Genomic DNA, 18,711 nt, shown 5'->3' with positions numbered 1-18,711 from the left:
TGTAGCATGGAGACTGTGTCATTATGGTTATTTTCAAAGTTTTTCTCAGGTTCAATGACAAAGCAAAACAAGGAAATAAAAAAGGTTTAAAATTGTATTTAAAATTAATTAGGACACTTTAGAACAGAATAAAAATTGATTATACAAAAAAATACAGTGGGGTCAGTTCAGACGTAGCACAGTGATCATTTAGTAAATGCACAGATAAACTATATGCTAATTGTGGCCGTTCATCTAAGTTAACATTATGCCAAGTCCCAAATAAAACACTGCATGTGAAACGGCTTTGGCGTGTTAGTGTCACTGCACTATGCTACAAGCTATTGTACACAAGCTAACGTTCACTAGATAAGTCATATTTTAATCGCTAATAGAGCAGATTCAGGGAAAATTACAACGCTAATCAGTATTTTTGCCGCAACTAATTTATGAATGAGTCTGCATCAACTACATTAAAGAGAATCGCTTTATTTAAAGTGAATAAAATACCCTAGTTAATAGAGTTGAACATTAATTACGGCGCAGCCACACACCTGACTCCTGTGTGTAGAGTAGGTGAGATGAACTGGGAACGCAGGCAGTGGGTCAAACCACTGTGAGGAAGGGGAGGGGGAACTCAACTGTTTCTAAATGCATTTTTTGCGGGGGGGGTTCTACTTACACAATTATTTAGGGACACATACATATATATTTCACAATAGAAAGTGCAATATTTTTTTTACATTTTTTTTTGGGGGGGGGCGACAATCTTCGGATAGGGGCATGTCCCCCCCGTCCCCTCCGAGATTTACGCCCATGCTTGCAATTGCGAGTTTATATCTCTTATATCTTAGAATTTTGAGGTAAAAAGACGCATAACGATTTTTTTATATTCATTACGAGTGTGAAAGAATAAACAGTTTTGGCTGGATAGCAAATAAAGAAGCACCGGAAATGTGCGTGTGTCTGGGATAGAGGTAGCTCCTTCTGTGGTAATCTCATCTACACACCCATGCCTGTACCCAAAGCTAGAAATCGACTTAGTTATTTATAAGGAAAAACGCAAAAAAGTACAAAATCTTCCAATTCGGTTTGTTCAACAGTACAGAAATCAAACATTCAATAAAATGACTCAAAACCATGCAGTGCAGCTACAGAAGCTTATATTATTAAGTATAAAGTTAAAATGTCAAAAAGAGCAACAGGTCTCATTATATATATATATATATACACACAGTGCCCTCCACAATTATTGGCACCCCTGTTTAAGATGTGGTCATGGACTTCAAAAAATTCTCCTTTCTCCATCAGGTTTTTATTTAAAATATCCTGGTACTTCAAAGCGTTCATAATGCCATGCACCCTAACAAGGTTCCCAGGGCCTTTGGAAGAGAAACAGGCCCACAGCATCACAGTTCCTCCACCATACTTCACGGTGGGCATGAGGTGCTTTTCGGCATACTCATCTTTTGTTTTACGCCAGACCCACTTAGTGTTTGTCGCCAAAAAGCTCAATCTTAGTCTCATCTGACCAAAGCACACGATCCCAGTTGAAGTCCCAGTACCGCTTAGCAAACTCCAGACGTTTACGTTTGTGAGTGTTAGTGAGAAAAGGCTTTTTCCTTGCATGCCTCCCAAACAGCTTGTTGGCATGTAGAGAGCGTCTGATGGTTGTTTTGGAGACTCTGTGACCCCAAGATGCCACTCTTTGATGCAATTCTGTGACGGTGAGCTTGGGAAATTTTTTTACTTCTCTTACCATCCTCCTCACTGTGCGTTGTGGCAAGATAAACTTGGGACCTCTTCCAGCCTTGTTTGTCACTGTTCCAGTTGTTTTAAACTTCTTAATGATTCCTCTGACTGTAGATACCGGCAAGTTAAGGCGAGTGGCTATTTTCTTGTAGCCATTGCCTGACTTATGAAGGTCGACACACATCTGCCTTACTTGAATGGTGTGTTCTCTTGTCTTTGCCATGTTGACAAATGGGTAAGAGAATTAGGCCTCTGTGTCACGTCATATTTATACCCCAGGGAAACAGGAAATCATGAATTACTAATTAAGTCCCTAGATACCCTGACCAACCTTAGCAACTACAGAAAAATATATTTAAAAAAAAAAAAATTAAATTTTTCAGAGGAATTGTTAGGGGTGCCAATAATTGTGGGACACATGATTTCAAGTTTTTTTTTTTTCTAAATGTATGATTTTTTTTACCACCAAAGTTATGTACTTAAATGAAAGGTTGGATTTTTCTCTTTTTTTGCATTTGGGTTCTGTTGTTTTTAAAAAAAAGGAGAATTTTTAGAAGTCCACGACCACATCTTAAACAGGGGTGCCAATAATTGTGGAGGGCACTGTATATACACAGTGTAACCCGGTTATGTTGAGGGTCTAGGGGATGCCAAAAAGAGTCGCGATAACCGATGATCGAGACAAACGAACCAATATGGCGGCAATATATTAACGTGCTTGAAATTTCTTTATGTACATGATGTGCATTATTAAATGAGAATGTGCATGCATGTGTTTTTGGAGGGTTTTTTACACAACAGCATTGTTGCGAATTGTTTGATTGGTCATGCGGATCGAGATAACCTGTAATGCGGATAAGGTGGCGGAAGCCGAAGTAAACGCAAACAAAGTTTATTGAGAACACTCAGGAGATAATCCACCAATACTTGTAGAGAAGCAGTAATATCCAGTGGTGCGCTCCGGGAGTGCGGTCCACGAAGTTCTGTGAAAGCAGAGACAGTTAGTGTAGAGAATCCACGGATCCGTGCTATGGAAAGCGCAGCGCTGGGCAGCAACGGATAAACGTGGTAACAGCGTGAACATGAAAAACAGCAGGATCGGGGTAATCCAGGGTGCCGTTGAAAGAATGCGGAGTCCGAGAAGAAGGGTACGTAGCGGAATACGTATACGCGATTACACAGACCGCCATGAACCAACACAAACGATCATGCACAAACAATAACGGACCGCGAGTGTGTGGAGGTGAGAGGCTTAAATAGGAGATGGGATGAGTGAGTGAATGAGAGTCAGGTGTTTGTGATCAGCATGACTGTGGGGCACGCACGGGAGCAGATGGAACAGTTGAAACAAAAAATAGCAAAGGCAAGTGAGATGCATTAAAACACTTCTCTCATTTATTTACTCATTTTCAGCTCAAAACAGATGCAGCTGTTTCCACTCTTTTTTAAATGTGATGAAAGGATACATTTTCTTGCTCCCGAAAGCAGCGAAATAGTCTCTAAAAACAGGATCAGCTTCTGAACTGGGCGTTCAACGACAGACAGCTTGTTGAGGCGACGACCATCCCCTTTTAGATTCCGGTCACCAAGACACACCTTGACTCTTCTCACAAGCCCGTCTTTATCCGTAGTAGTCTCTGTTACTCTGGCCAGCCTCCACTCGTTTCTGGGAAGATCATCAGCCTTTTCCATGACGATATCTCCTACTTGCAGGTTTTCTTTGCTGCGTGCCAGTGGCAATGTTGGATGGCTACTCCTTATGCCAGCGACTCAAAACTGCTCTGCGAAGAACTGAACATGACGCCACCTTTTCCTTGCATAGATTCTTCCCTGATGAATCTGCCTGGGGGTGGTAATGCTGGAGCAGACTTCATAGTAAGCAGGTGATTAGCGGTAAGAGGTACAAGGCTGTTAGGATCATTTAGGTTGATCAACTGAGATCGCAATGCAATGAAACAGCGCAGACCATTGATGAAAGAGTCTGTAGACATGACATCTAGCATTTCAATATGGATAGCTCTGGAGCTGAAACATGTGAAGAGAAGGCCGTACCTTTTATGATCCTTCCGAGCCTGTTTAGTGACAAAGGGACCAAAGCAGTCCACACCACAGTAGGTGATGGGTGGAGATGGATTTGTATGCTCAGAAGGGAGATCAGCCATTCTTTGTACATTTTTTATACTTTCGGTTTGGGTTCTGCAATGACTTGGTGCTAAAGGTTTTGGATTCTAAGAATAGTTTTGTTAAGGCAGTCTATTGCGAGACATGTTGCATGTAGAATGCAAAGACATCATTGGTACATTCAAACAGAAAACTTAAGGCATGCTGGAGTCTTGTGCATGAGTGTTCTTGTGTTTAGTTTAGATTTTTTATCTTCTTTAAAGGTTTGGTGACTTTGAAAGCAATGCAAGAAGCTCTTGTAGAAGAGCGAGAAAAGCAACTGGCCAAGAAGGAGCAGTCCAAAGAACTACAGCTGTAAGACATTTACTGCTATTTATTTATGATCTTTACTGACACCCTAGGGTTATTTTTTAATTTGATGAGTTTTCAGATTATTCTTTGTTGATTTCTAAAATCTTGTTAATTTTTTTTTTTTGCAAATTAGAAAAGCAGAAAGAGAAAGAGGAACAGAAATTGCCCTGTTGTCTTTCAGTATAGATGAAGGAGACGATGAAGATTAAGGTATTCCAGTTTTAGGGTCTGACTACACTGTTCAAATATACTATAGTGCAGTGCAGCATTATATGTTTTGGTTAAGATGGCAGCAAACTTTGAATGACAAAAATAATCTAGTATTGTGGATGTTTTTCACAACCTAAAAATTTAACTTTTCAGAATAAAGTTCAGCATGTTAAGTTTTCATTTCTCTCCGTCATGTCTATGTGCAATATGTAGTTGTCATCCATTAAAGATTACTACAAATATAAATTCTTTGTATTGTTTTATTTACAGTTTACATCTCAATGCACTGTCATAACATCGGTGCACGAGGGAGCAGTTCCAGGTTCACTTGACTCTAATCTAAATAAAAGTCCGTTAATTAACACATGCGCACAATGAACTCTTGCACATATTTGGATATACAACAGTCAGTCTCATAATCTAACATAAAAGAAAAATAATAATAATAGTAAGCAACATAATATAACATAACTGGTGAGAACATAAGTCAACACACCCACTTGTTCTCATCATCTTAAGCCATGTATAATGACATCACAACTATTAAGTTCCCAAACAGAAAACATTTGACCTTTAGAATTTTAATTTTTGATACAGATTTTGTCAAAACGTCTGCCACCATGTCTTCTGTTGGGCAGTACAAAATATGTATTTTTCTTTCACTGACAGCATCACGGATAAAATGATATCTCACATCAATGTGCTTAGATCAGATCTATTCACTGGATTTCTACTCAGTGCAATGGCCCCCTGATTATCACCATACATCGTGGTGCAAGTGTAGACACTACTGTCCATGCCATTTAGCAGTTGAGTTAAGTACATGCTTTCCTGAGTAGTGTTTGCTAGACCAATGTATTCAGCTTCGCAGGTCGACAGTGCCACCGTCGGCTGTTTCTTAGACTTCCATGAAATAACAGGGCCTTGTTCTGTCAGGCTGAAACAGTATCCTCAAGTGCTACGCCTATCTTCAGAAGATGCCCAGTCAGAATCACTGAATGCTATTAGACTTAAAGTCTTGTCTGTTTTCTTGAAACAAAGCTCGTAGTCAGCTGTACCTTTTAGGTATCTCAGGACATGTTTAGCAGCTACCAAGTCATGTATTTTAGGTTTTGCAAGGGTTTGTGATAGTTTACTGACTATCCAGCTAATGTCTGGTCTGGTACAGGTCATTGCATAGATCAAGCTTCCAACAAGTTCACGGTATTCATCTCATCTCAATCTCATCTCAATCTCATCTCAATCTCATCTCAATCTCATCTCAATCTCATCTCAATCTCATCTCAATCTCATCTCAATCTCATCTCAATCTCATCTCAATCTCATCTCAATCTCATCTCAATCTCATCTCAATCTCATCTCAATCTCATCTCAATCTCATCTCAATCTCATCTCAATCTCATCTCAATCTCATCTCAATCTCATCTCAATCTCATCTCAATCTCATCTCAATCTCATCTCAATCTCATCTCAATCTCATCTCAATCTCATCTCAATCTCATCTCAATCTCATCTCAATCTCATCTCAATCTCATCTCAATCTCATCTCAATCTCATCTCAATCTCATCTCAATCTCATCTCAATCTCATCTCAATCTCATCTCAATCTCATCTCAATCTCATCTCAATCTCATCTCAATCTCATCTCAATCTCATCTCAATCTCATCTCAATCTCATCTCAATCTCATCTCAATCTCATCTCAATCTCATCTCAATCTCATCTCAATCTCATCTCAATCTCATCTCAATCTCATCTCAATCTCATCTCAATCTCATCTCAATCTCATCTCAATCTCATCTCAATCTCATCTCAATCTCATCTCAATCTCATCTCAATCTCATCTCAATCTCATCTCAATCTCATCTCAATCTCATCTCAATCTCATCTCAATCTCATCTCAATCTCATCTCAATCTCATCTCAATCTCATCTCAATCTCATCTCAATCTCATTACAGAGCCGCCATGTCGGTTAGCTCGCCGTCACCACGAGCGTCTTTTCTTTCGCGATCATCTCACGCGGCTCGTCTTTCTTGAATCCAAGGTTGTTTGTTTTACTGTTTAATTATGAATTTCAAATAAAACTGAACAAAAATTAAGGATCTTCACCTTTCTAAACAAATAAACTGTGTAGTTCTGTGTAGGTCAAAAGACTGCGTTGCTCAAAAGTTCAGTGGCTTCTGACTGTTTTGCAGGGTTCTATCTCTTTTATACCAAATCTAACAGCCAATCAAATTACGTTATACTAGAACTCTTTACATTCCATAGAAATGGCTTCAACATAAGATATGACATTAAAATAATTATTGGTTGAATGATTTCAAAGTTATGTGACCCTTCCCCCCATAGCATGATGAAAAATATTGAAAATAACATACATATGAATTATAAGAATAAAATGAATTTGCTGTGTGTGTGTGTGTGTGTGTGTGTGTGTGTGTGTATATATATATATATATATATATATATATATATATATATATATATATATATATATATATATATATATATATATATATATATATATATATATATATATATATATATATATATATATATATATATATATATATATATATATATATATATATATATATATATATATATATATATATATATATATATATATATATATATATATATATATATATATATATATATATATATATATATATATATATATATATATATATATATATATATATATATATATATATATATATATATATATATATATATATATATATATATATATATATATATATATATATATATATATATATATATATATATATATATATATATATATATATATATATATATATATATATATATATATATATATATATATATATATATATATATATATATATATATATATATATATATATATATATATATATATATATATATATATATATATATATATATATATATATATATATATATATATATATATATATATATATATATATATATATATATATATATATATATATATATATATATATATATATATATATATATATATATATATATATATATATATATATATATATATATATATATATATATATATATATATATATATATATATATATATATATATATATATATATATATATATATATATATATATATATATATATATATATATATATATATATATATATATATATATATATATATATATATATATATATATATATATATATATATATATATATATATATATATATATATATATATATATATATATATATATATATATATATATATATATATATATATATATATATATATATATATATATATATATATATATATATATATATATATATATATATATATATATATATATATATATATATATATATATATATATATATATATATATATATATATATATATATATATATATATATATATATATATATATATATATATATATATATATATATATATATATATATATATATATATATATATATATATATATATATATATATATATATATATATATATATATATATATATATATATATATATATATATATATATATATATATATATATATATATATATATATATATATATATATATATATATATATATATATATATATATATATATATATATATATATATATATATATATATATATATATATATATATATATATATATATATATATATATATATATATATATATATATATATATATATATATATATATATATATATATATATATATATATATATATATATATATATATATATATATATATATATATATATATATATATATATATATATATATATATATATATATATATATATATATATATATATATATATATATATATATATATATATATATATATATATATATATATATATATATATATATATATATATATATATATATATATATATATATATATATATATATATATATATATATATATATATATATATATATATATATATATATATATATATATATATATATATATATATATATATATATATATATATATATATATATATATATATAATAAGCTCTTATTCAGTGTATTGGAGATAAAACGACTTGAGCTAACGAAAACGCCGGTGGGTGTGTGTGTGTGTGTGTGTGTGTGTGTGTGTGTGTGTGTGTGTGTGTGTGTGTGTGTGTGTGTGTGTGTGTGTGTGTGTGTGTGTGTGTGTGTGTGTGTGTGTGTGTGTGTGTGTGTGTGTGTGTGTGTGTGTGTGTGTGTGTGTGTGTGTGTGTGTGTGTGTGTGTGTGTGTGTGTGTGTGTGTGTGTGTGTGTGTGTGTGTGTGTGTGTGTGTGTGTGTGTGTGTGTGTGTGTGTGTGTGTGTGTGTGTGTGTGTGTGTGTGTGTGTGTGTGTGTGTGTGTGTGTGTGTGTGTGTGTGTGTGTGTGTGTGTGTGTGTGTGTGTGTGTGTGTGTGTGTGTGTGTGTGTGTGTGTGTGTGTGTGTGTGTGTGTGTGTGTGTGTGTGTGTGTGTGTGTGTGTGTGTGTGTGTGTGTGTGTGTGTGTGTGTGTGTGTGTGTGTGTGTGTGTGTGTGTGTGTGTGTGTGTGTGTGTGTGTGTGTGTGTGTGTGTGTGTGTGTGTGTGTGTGTGTGTGTGTGTGTGTGTGTGTGTGTGTGTGTGTGTGTGTGTGTGTGTGTGTGTGTGTGTGTGTGTGTGTGTGTGTGTGTGTGTGTGTGTGTGTGTGTGTGTGTGTGTGTGTGTGTGTGTGTGTGTGTGTGTGTGTGTGTGTGTGTGTGTGTGTGTGTGTGTGTGTGTGTGTGTGTGTGTGTGTGTGTGTGTGTGTGTGTGTGTGTGTGTGTGTGTGTGTGTGTGTGTGTGTGTGTGTGTGTGTGTGTGTGTGTGTGTGTGTGTGTGTGTGTGTGTGTGTGTGTGTGTGTGTGTGTGTGTGTGTGTGTGTGTGTGTGTGTGTGTGTGTGTGTGTGTGTGTGTGTGTGTGTGTGTGTGTGTGTGTGTGTGTGTGTGTGTGTGTGTGTGTGTGTGTGTGTGTGTGTGTGTGTGTGTGTGTGTGTGTGTGTGTGTGTGTGTGTGTGTGTGTGTGTGTGTGTGTGTGTGTGTGTGTGTGTGTGTGTGTGTGTGTGTGTGTGTGTGTGTGTGTGTGTGTGTGTGTGTGTGTGTGTGTGTGTGTGTGTGTGTGTGTGTGTGTGTGTGTGTGTGTGTGTGTGTGTGTGTGTGTGTGTGTGTGTGTGTGTGTGTGTGTGTGTGTGTGTGTGTGTGTGTGTGTGTGTGTGTGTGTGTGTGTGTGTGTGTGTGTGTGTGTGTGTGTGTGTGTGTGTGTGTGTGTGTGTGTGTGTGTGTGTGTGTGTGTGTGTGTGTGTGTGTGTGTGTGTGTGTGTGTGTGTGTGTGTGTGTGTGTGTGTGTGTGTGTGTGTGTGTGTGTGTGTGTGTGTGTGTGTGTGTGTGTGTGTGTGTGTGTGTGTGTGTGTGTGTGTGTGTGTGTGTGTGTGTGTGTGTGTGTGTGTGTGTGTGTGTGTGTGTGTGTGTGTGTGTGTGTGTGTGTGTGTGTGTGTGTGTGTGTGTGTGTGTGTGTGTGTGGAGGTGAGAGGCTTAAATAGGAGATGGGATGAGTGAGTGAATGAGAGTCAGGTGTTTGTGATCAGCATGACTGTGGGGCACGCACGGGAGCAGATGGAACAGTTGAAACAAAAAATAGCAAAGGCAAGTGAGATGCATTAAAACACTTCTCTCATTTATTTACTCATTTTCAGCTCAAAACAGATGCAGCTGTTTCCACTCTGTATCCCTTTCCCCTATAAAAAAAAGAACGAAAGAAAATGGCTGAAACAATGTACAGACAAAACCAGTACATTTGCTTTGTGTTGTTGCACAACTGTTAATTTATACACTTATAATGTATTACATTTTAAATTTATTTTCAGAAAAGCTGCTCATTGTTATTTGTGCCCAGTCATTTAAACATTTGCTTCCTACCTTATCATTTAAATGTACTTCTTAGAAAGTGTCAGTTTTCACTTTGTGCAACTGTTCAGTTCAGTTTAATTTTTAACTTTTATATGCAAAACGCCTGACAGATCGCAGAAATTTCCAGAAGATCTGCAGTTTGTATTCAGTGGTCAATGTGGTCCATACTCAATACCCAGTATTAATCCAGTCCATCTGGCACAAATACCCGTGCTGTAGTTAGTCACTACTCTCACTTTTTCCCAATTTTAATGTTGGTTATGAACAAAAACAGAGGATCTTGATCTCATTTGCATGAATTTTTATATTTTGCGGCTGTGACATGAATGGCTGATGATATCTATGGTAGACCCCCTTATCCTGACTCATACTGGTCTTGCTCACGGGCCCAAAAACGACAGTTTGTGTTTTCTGTTTGTTTGTCTTGTTGACTGTCCTTATCCATTATGTCTTATAACATACCACTCACCCATACTAATGCTTAAATCTAAAATACAACACAGCCACAAATATGAATAAACTCTCAATGGTCAATGTGAAGAGCTTTCTAACTTAGGGATGAGGAAATAGGAGACACACACACACACACACACACACACACACTCTAGAGATGGGTGATACCAATCATTTTATTTTCGATCTGATACCAAGTAATTTCAAGACAAGTATCATTGATGTAGATACTGATAATACTATGAATATGTATAAAATTTTTTAATAAAAAAATTTACTGTTAAAAACAATGTCCAGTTGAAATATACTCATATTGAGTGTAATATTCTGGTCCACGTGAAATAATATCTTCATATCTGAAACAATCTGTATGGTATAAAGTAAAGCTCTCTGAAACAATTCTGCTATAAAGAAATCTGAATTAAGCCAGAAGATGGGGGTCGTGTCTGTGTTATAGCACTTCCTCTGCTCTCCTCAGCTGTACTCAGTCATGCTCTATAGGGTGTTATATTTTTGTCATTTGTCATATTTGGTATTGCCACGTTTTTTGACATGTCACATGAAGCTTCATTGTTGTTAACTGGAGTGAAAGAACTCCAGATTATGCTTCTTCTTCTTTCAGTCCTGATCGCAGCCATGCACTGGAATCCCATTTTAAACCTATATTACCGATAAAACCTATATATTTATATACTATATGGCATATTAATATTATTAAAAAACTTGTTTTTTAAAAAAAAAAAAAAACAGATAGCATGGATACTTCTATTTCAAAATTTATCCTTTTGATACAATGCCAGTATCAGAAATGTCTAAAATTGCATACAAAAATATCTTTGAAAACTAAACCAATTTAATGCATTTAATTGCCATATTACATACAGACACGCCATTCAAAAAGTCCCTCAACAGTGGCCGCTCAGAGTAGGTTATGGGAAAGTATTTGTTTAATGAAACTCAGTTATTCTCACTCGTGTATTTGTTTAGTAAATCTGAAATATCAATATGTGGTTTTCTTGTCTCTGGAAAAGCTGCTTGAAATTTTACACGCACTAAATCTGTGTATTTATTGCCATCTTCAAAAACGTGCTCCACTACCTGCTTTACACGGCCACTGCAGAGGGGTTTTTTGGAAGCACTGGATATAAATATTCTTCTTCTTCTTTTGGCTTCTCCCATTAGGGGTCGCCACAGCGGATCATCCGTCTCCATACCCCCCTGTCCTCTACATCTGCCTCTTTCAGACCAGTGCACTGTACAGAGTTTTCTTTATGTTTCAGATTAAAATGATCCCAAACTGTAAACTTTCTGGTGTTTTCTTTGCCCTGAACCTTCTCCTCGTACCTCATTGATTTCTTCTTGTTCCTACATTTTTTATTCTGCTGCATCTTGTGTGTTTATTTTGCCTCAATTCATTTTTGTAATCGAATTACTCGAGTTGCTCAATGAATCATTTCAGCCATAGGGCTGGACATTTGTGTAGCATTGTAGCAATGTTAATGGATGATCATGCAAAAACAATGGGAACATGGATTAAACATAATTAGCTAGCGATTGCTGTTCGAGTAACCAGCAGTATTTTTCCACTGTGACATAATTTGTCTTGCATATGGGCATTTCCGATTTTCTTTCAAAAAGTTCCAGATTTTAAATCAAAACAACCATCTTCTAAATATACACACACCCCTTAATACCAGTGCAATAGCAATACCCTTTTTGCCCTTTTGCCTCTGGACAAATCGATCAAAATGGATAAAAAGCCAAGCACTGGGGGTAAGCAAACTTCAGAGTTAAATATTTTTTATATATATATAAAAGCTTATATAAAGATATGACATTAAAATAATTATTGGTTGAATTATTTCAAAGTTGCATTCTCTTGATGCCTACTTTGAAGAACCTACAATATGACATTTTCAGTTCACTTTTTTGTTATGTATAACAGGTAAGACATTCTGGTAAGACATTCTGAGAACTTTGCAAGCATGGAGGCAATGCGAGTGAGAGTAAGAGGAGGACAAAGAGAGAGAGGAGGTGGACGTGGAAGAGGACAAAGACGAGGACCAGTGCGGAGACGTGTATCGGATGACATCAGGGCTACTCTGGTGGACCATGTCATAAATCATGGCTTATCCATGAGGGAGGCTGGGCAAAGAGTCCACCCTAACCTCAGTCGCTACACAGTAGCATCGATAATAAGAACATTCCGATTGGAGAACAGGTATATCTTCAAGTTTCTGCTCCAGACTGTACCTACTGTATGTGTCACATGATTCTGTATCATATTACAGTATTACTGTAAAGTACTATTCAAAAATGAGTAGTGCTGTGAAGTATATGTAAAGGAGTATCATTGTGATGTTACAGTACTGTGTACAGTTTGAAAGTACGGTATGTGAAAAATAACCTAACCAATGACATCCTGTGGTGGCATTTTTTACAGAATGGTTGGGCTACCTCCTCGAGGTGGAAGGGAACGTCTCTTTACTCAAGAACAAGAGCTTGCCATCATTCAAATAGTGCAAGAAAATAACGCAATCCGACTTCGTGAGTTGCAACAGCGCATAATTGCAGATAGAATGGTATTCAACAATATCAACACGGTCAGCATTTCTACACTAAGTCGCATCCTACAGAAACATAACTTCAGAATGAAGCAGCTGTACAGGGTGCAATTTGAGAGAAACAGTGTCAGGGTCAAGGATCTGTGCCATGATTATGTGCAGGTATGGGTCACTTTACTTTACATACTATATATTGTGATCTGGAAATGAGGGTTTATGCTGCCACTTGCTCTGTCTGTATCTTGTAGTTTTTGTCTATACTAACCCAACCCAGCCCCTACTTGTGTAAAAATGTAGACATTGTAGTTACTGTATGTGTTTTCAATAACACTATTCAATATTTTCTGTTACAGACAGTTTTGGATTTTGATGCCCGCCAAACAGCCACATGAGTTCATCTATGTGGATGAGGCAGGCTTTAATCTGGCCAAAACCAGGCGTCGAGGCCGTAACATAGTTGGCTGTTGTAAATGTCCCTGGGCAACGTGGGGGAAATATCACCAATTTTACACTTTTATACCTGCCCCCTTACAGCCCCTTTCTAAATGCAATCGAGGAATTATTTTCAGCATGGCGGTGGAAAGTCTATGATCGGCAGCCACACACCCGCATGCCTCTTCTGCAAGCAATGGAAGAGGCATGTGGAGACATTGAGGTGGGATCCATCCAAGGGTGGATTAGGCACACAAGACGATATTTCTTCTGATGCCTAGCCCGCAAGGACATCGCCTGTGATGTCGACGAGGTCTTGTGGCCAGATCCGAACTGAAGGCGGGATCCATAAGACCCACCCAGGCCCCCACCAAACACATACACATGCACACACACACACAAAACAAGTGTTTTTTCCCCACTAGCAGTTTATCCAGTATTTGTTTTGTTTTTTACTTTTGTTTTATTGCTAAATGTAATGACTTGTGATTCTATTTTTCTTTATTTTTTTAAGAATTTTTTTTTTTTGTAAAAACTCTTGTTTGATTACTGAATACATTTAAACAAATCAATCTTTAAATGAATCTACTTTTGAGTTTTACAAAAGACTGAGTCTAAGAAAATTACAATATAAATAAAAACACAAAGACTGCAGTGTTTTATATTCAGCGCATCAGTGTGTTGCTGCTGATATGAAAGAGTAATTCAAATGGTGCTTGTGTGTATGGTTTTGTTACAAGAATTTCATTTTTAGAAAGGAGTGTTAAGTTTTGAATGCAGTGTTTCATTTTGGCATAGATGTGAGTTGTTAATCTCCATGTGCTATGGCTTGTGTTTAGAGTTTTGACATAATGAGCCAAATTCTGCAAAAAGTGTGTAAGCAATAGGCAAAAACTGTAAACGAAAATGAGCTTTAACTCAAAAACCATATTATACTGAATGAATATTAGAATTTAAATGTGATGAAAGGATACATTTTCTTGCTCCCGAAAGCAGCGAAATAGTCTCTAAAAACAGGATCAGCTTCTGAACTGGGCGTTCAACGACAGACAGCTTGTTGAGGCGACGACCATCCCCTTTTAGATTCCGGTCACCAAGACACACCTTGACTCTTCTCACAAGCCCGTCTTTATCCGTAGTAGTCTCTGTTACTCTGGCCAGCCTCCACTCGTTTCTGGGAAGATCATCAGCCTTTTCCATGACGATATCTCCTACTTGCAGGTTTTTCTTTGCTGCGTGCCAGTGGCAATGTTGGATGGCTACTCCTTATGCCAGCGACTCCAAAACTGCTCTGCGAAGAACTGAACATGACGCCACCTTTTCCTTGCATAGATTCTTCCCTGATGAATCTGCCTGGGGGTGGTAATGCTGGAGCAGACTTCATAGTAAGCAGGTGATTAGCGGTAAGAGGTACAAGGCTGTTAGGATCATTTAGGTTGATCAACTGAGATCGCAATGCAATGAAACAGCGCAGACCATTGATGAAAGAGTCTGTAGACATGACATCTAGCATTTCAATATGGATAGCTCTGGAGCTGAAACATGTGAAGAGAAGGCCGTACCTTTTATGATCCTTCCGAGCCTGTTTAGTGACAAAGGGACCAAAGCAGTCCACACCACAGTAGGTGATGGGTGGAGATGGATTTGTATGCTCAGAAGGGAGATCAGCCATTCTTTGTACATTTTTTTTATACTTTCGGTTTGGGTTCTGCAATGACTTGGTGCTAAAGGTTTTTGGATTCTAAGAATAGTTTTTGTTAAGGCAGTCTATTGCGAGACATGTTGCATGTAGAATGCAAAGACATCATTGGTACATTCAAACAGAAAACTTAAGGCATGCTGGAGTCTTGTGCATGAGTGTTCTTGTGTTTGATTTAGATTTTTTTAAATCTTCTTTGAAGGTTTGGTGACTTTGAAAGCAATGCAAGAAGCTCTTGTAGAAGAGCGAGAAAAGCAGCTGGCCAAGAAGAAGCAGTCCAAAGAACTAGAGCTGTAAGACATTTACTGCTATTTATTTATGATCTTTCCTGACACCCTAGGGTTGTTTTTTTACTTTGATGAGTTTTCAGATTATTCTTTGTTGATTTCTAAAATCTTGTTAATTTTTTTTTTTTTTTTTTGCAAATTAGAAAAGCAGAAAGAGAAAAGAGGAACAGAAATTGCCCTGTTGTCTTTCAGTATAGATGAAGGAGACGATGAAGATTAAGGTATTCCAGTTTTTAGGGGTCTGACTACACTGTTCAAATATACTATAGTGCAGTGCAGCATTATATGTTTTGGTTAAGATGGCAGCAAACTTTGAATGACAAAAATAATCTAGTATTGTGGATGTTTTTCACAACCTAAAAAATTTAACTTTTCAGAATAAAGTTCAGCATTATTATATGTAGTCATTAATAAGCATCTCCATGACGTCGTTTTGACGCTGTAACACTTCGTGCAGGCTATCTGTAGAAAAATCAGTGTGGTCATGATGATTATGATGTGGCGTGCTGCTGACAGCATCAAACCTTGACGATGACTTTCTTCTATCTGAAGGCCGAACTTGAGTGGCTGGCCTTGGATTGAATGTAAGGGATGTCTTACCAGCTCCATGAAACACATAATCGTCTACATTGTGTTTTTCTTGTTTACACATCAGGGGTTCAAATCTGGGTCCTGAAGGTAGTTCTGATAAATCATATATAGATTCATGAGCATCTTCAAATTCTTCTGTTTGATGATTTGTGCCAACTTTCACTTGCGTTCTCCTTTCAGCCTGTGTAATTTCTCCTCTACAGCCTTTTCTGTGGGCTTTAGCACCCTCTTTTGGTCAACACACGCAGCTGCGCGTTCATCTGCCATGTCAGGTGACTTTAAAATCTTCACAAAAAACCGTCACAATTCTTAATATTTTCCACGGCTTCTAATCTTCTTATAAACACTCGTTTATAGTCACTGACGTGCAGGATTTAATTATGTCAAGCTCTATGACTTACAGGAGGAAATAACCAGTGAACACTTACAGTCACTTTTAGACGATGGATAATAGAGTCATGAAGAAAAATATCCGAACTGTTCCAGGGGAAATTTCCCTCAGCTGACGACTCAATCTGTAGGTAGGCTACTTCTGGCTTTCTTTATGTTTACCTTTGCTGCGACGGAGTTTTCTTCCGTATTGGTCTGTTGTCTTTGTTAGCAGCCGCTAGCAGGTTTCCCTCAGAGCCGCCATGTCGGTTAGCTCGCCGTCACCACGAGCGTCTTTTCTTTCGCGATCATCTCACGCGGCTCGTCTTTCTTGAATCCAAGGTTGTTTGTTTTACTGTTTAATTATGAATTTCAAATAAAAACTGAACAAAAATTAAGGATCTTCACCTTTCTAAACAAATAAACTGTGTAGTTCTGTGTAGGTCAAAAGACTGCGTTGCTCAAAAGTTCAGTGGCTTCTGACTGTTTTGCAGGGTTCTATCTCTTTTATACCAAATCTAACAGCCAATCAAATTACGTTATACTAGAACTCTTTACATTCCATAGAAATGGCTTCAACATAAGATATGACATTAAAATAATTATTGGTTGAATGATTTCAAAGTTGCGTGACCCCTTCCCCCCCCCATAGCATGATGAAAAATATTGAAAATAACATACATATGAATTATAAGAATAAAATGAATTTGCTGTGTGTGTGTGTGTGTGTGTGTGTGTGTATATATATGCATGCATATATATATATATATATATATATATATATATATATATATATATATATATATATATATATATATACACCCACCGTATTTTTGGAATATAAGCTGCTACTTTTTTCCCACGTTTTGAACCCCGTGGCTTGAACAACGAAGCGACTAATATATGGATTTTGTATGGATTTGTAATGACCAATGAAACGAAAAAACGCACCTCACCTGTGTTCTGAGCTGCACGGCATCAGGAGAAAAAACTTCCACCGGTGGTGCAGACGATGACAAAAGATAAACTTCCCAGAGAAATACAGTGGTACCTTGACCTACGAGTTTAATTCGTTCTGTGGACGAGCTTGTATCTAAATTTGCTCGCACATCAAATCAGTTTTTCATATTTTTCAAAATGGCATTAATCCGTTCCAACCCTCAAAATGACACCCCGTTTTTTTCGTTTCATGTTACTAAATTGGAAAATACATTTCAAAATAACAAATCTTGTATAAAAACATAATAGGAAGAGTATGTAAAGATATAATAAGCTCTTATTCAGTGTATTGGAGATAAAACGACTTGAGCTAACGAAAACGCCGGTGGGGTGGGTGTGGGTGTGTGTGTGTGTGTGTGTGTGTGTGTGTGTGTGTGTGTGTGTGTGTGGAGGTGGGGTAGAGGCGATAAGCGGAGACGGAGGGAAAACTCATTTTTTTACTATCACTACTGTACACTAGGTATCACTAAACTTTAAAATTTTTACTTTTTCTTCTTTGCTCATCTTAATTTTCGTCACAATCTTCGCTTTCTGGCTTCGCCATCTAGCAGCGGCGTCTCGAGTTCGTACCTCAATTTTTTGCTTGTGTGACCGCTCGTACCTCAGAAAACTCATACATTAATGCACTCGTAGGTCAAGGTACCACTGTAGTTGTGAAAGGAAGGAGGAAGACAGTGAACAATGACTTACTTGGTAGGCTACTGTTTAGATACAAGCCGTTGTAGCGCGTTGAGTCTGGGTGAAGAAAGAGGTCACTAAAACTCCAGTTGCACCAGAAATCATATAAGCACAGACAGGTTTCCAAAACTCGTGCTTTTTTATTTTTCTTGGCAACAGCGTTATGGGTTAGTCAAAGAAACTTAGAAATGAGCCTCAGAAAATAAAAAGGACATAATCCTCGGTCCCCACACGCGCAGTAATAGCGGAAGAATGCAGTGGCATGCTATT

The 18,711-nt window shown here is 36.2% G+C and overlaps 1 long non-coding RNA gene across 2 annotated transcripts; it reads left to right on the top strand.

Moving 5' to 3' along the window:
- The first annotated feature begins 2,918 nt into the window (after nucleotides 1-2,918).
- Nucleotides 2,919-17,231, top strand: LOC124385017. 2 transcript variants are annotated; one of them, XR_006925664.1, is made up of 6 exons: nucleotides 2,919-2,974; nucleotides 9,986-13,043; nucleotides 13,266-13,548; nucleotides 13,740-15,211; nucleotides 15,720-15,810; nucleotides 15,948-17,231. It is a non-coding gene; the product is annotated as an uncharacterized LOC124385017 (long non-coding RNA). The 2 variants fall into 2 exon arrangements; XR_006925665.1 differs by having other exon boundaries at nucleotides 13,740-15,810.
- Nucleotides 17,232-18,711: the final 1,480 nt, after the last annotated feature.

This window comes from Silurus meridionalis, chromosome 4, assembly GCF_014805685.1.
Source record: "Silurus meridionalis isolate SWU-2019-XX chromosome 4, ASM1480568v1, whole genome shotgun sequence".
Classification (NCBI taxonomy): domain Eukaryota; kingdom Metazoa; phylum Chordata; class Actinopteri; order Siluriformes; family Siluridae; genus Silurus; species Silurus meridionalis.
This window is presented reverse-complemented; position numbering and strand designations above follow the sequence as displayed.